Raw genomic sequence first — 2,244 nt, 5'->3', positions numbered from 1 at the left:
TATCTGCTGCCACACTGGCCCAAGTCCTTGAAATAGGCACTAACATCGGCTACCATGCCAGTTCCCCATACCACCTGCCACCCTGGCCCAGGTCGTGGCAATAGAAATTCACATCAGCCTCTGTGCCACCTCCTTGCTCCTGCTACCAACCTGGTCCGGGCCCTGGCAATAGACACTCACATCAGCCACCTCTCCACCTCCTAGCACCTTCTGCTTCCCGGGCCCATGTTCTGGCAATAGACAATGACTTTGGCCACTGCTGCACATCCCCACACCTGCTGCCACCCTGGCCCAGGCACTGGCGATTGACGCCCTTGCATTGGTCACTCACATCTGTCATCTCTCAACCTCCCCACACCTGCTGCCACCCTAGCCTAGGTACTGACGATAGACACACATCGGCCACCAATCCACCACTTCACCCCTACTACCACACTGGCCTAAGCCCTTGCTATAGATGCTAACATCGGCGTCCACTCTACCTCCTCGCACCTACTAACAACCTGGCTCAGATCCTGGCAGTTGATGCTCACATCAGCCACCGCTCTACCTTGTCGTGCTTGCTGCCTACCTGGCACCGATTCCTGGTAATAGATGCTCACATAGGTACCCATGCAACCTCCACACAACTGCTGCCACACTGCCGAGGTCCTCGCAATATATGCTGACATTGGCCACTGGTCCACCTGCAACTGAAGGCTGCCACCCTGGCCGAGATCATCGACCTCCGTGCCACCTCCTTGCTCCTGCTGCCACCCTGGCACAGTTGTAGAGGACAGGGGGTGATTTTTAGGAAATACGGTGCGAAATTGTGATTTGGTGTGTTTCAGTGCGCGATGCGCCAGCTTCACGGCAATTGGTGGACGAAGGCTGGACAGTGCATTATGCAGGTGACATAGTTTTGCAACGAGCATCGGTATGTGTGTACGTGCACAGCAATTATCAGAACGCAGCATTAGCAGAAATACACAGGTATGGGCCGCGTGTGGTGTGGGTGTGTTAGCCAACTCATCAAGAACCTTCTAACAGACACCCCGCTGCGTACCCGGGGATTCAACAGTGGCTTGCGCTATTTAAGTGCGTCAGCATTCGGTTCAGTCGAAGAGGCATCTGGTCGCTGTAACGTCGTCATCGTCAGTGATGCTGCCTCCGAAGACCGGCTGGCAGTGGGCATTGTCTGCTGCTGCACTGGCGACTCCCGGCGTTGTCACGAGCCGCAGCATCTGCAGGAGGCGAGCTGGGCCAGGCCTCGTGCTGCTAACCTCCAACAGCCTGCGCAGCCGTGGACCGAGCCCGGTGTCGCGTTCCACGGACTGCGTGCATCAGCAAGGCTCCACCACAACACGTGTGGTGGGGCTGAGCCACTGGAAAATGTATTGGGAGAATCAACAAGAAAGAGAAAGGTTGCTATGAAAATGGTTCAAATGGCTCTGAGCACTATGGGTTCATCAGTACCCTAGAACTTAGAACTACATAAACCTAACTAACCCAAGGACATCACACACTTTCATTCCCGAGGTCGCGAGGTTCCAGACCTTCTTCCTTACAACCCTGAACACGTCTCCCGCTCCGGTCATCCGATTACACAGGTCCTGGCAATAGACACTCACATCAACCACCGCTCCACCTCCTTGCACATTCTGCTACCCTCGCCCAAATCCTGGCTATAGACGCTCACATTTACCACCAAGTCATCACCCCACTCCTGCTGCTTCCCTCAAATAGGTCCAGGCAATAGATGCTCACGTTGGCCAACATACGACCTTCTTGCGCCGGCTGCCACCGTGGCTCAGGTCCTGGCAATAGTCGCTCACATCAGCCTCCACACGACCTAATCGCGACTGCTGCCACACTGGCCCAGGTAATGGCAAGAGACAGTCACATCAGACACAGTGCCACCTCCTCACACATGCTGTCGTCCTAGCCCAGGTCTTGGCAGTAAACACTTATATCAGCCACCGTTCCACTTCCTCTCAACTTCTGCCGCCATGCTCCACGTCCTGGCAATAGACGCTCAAATTGGCATCCACTCAAACTCTTTGTGCCTGCTTCCTCCATGGCCCAGGTCCTGACAATAGATGCTGACAACAGCCACCGCTTGACCTCTTCGAGCCTGCTGCCATCCTGGTCCAGGTTCTAGCAATAGACGATCAAATCAACCTCTGTGCGACCTCTTAGCGCATACTGCCACCCTGGCCCAGGCCGTGGCAAATGACGGTAACATCTGCCACCACACCACCTCAC

This window comes from Schistocerca americana, unplaced genomic scaffold (genome assembly GCF_021461395.2).
Source record: "Schistocerca americana isolate TAMUIC-IGC-003095 unplaced genomic scaffold, iqSchAmer2.1 HiC_scaffold_71, whole genome shotgun sequence".
NCBI lineage: Eukaryota > Metazoa > Arthropoda > Insecta > Orthoptera > Acrididae > Schistocerca > Schistocerca americana.
This window is presented reverse-complemented; position numbering follows the sequence as displayed.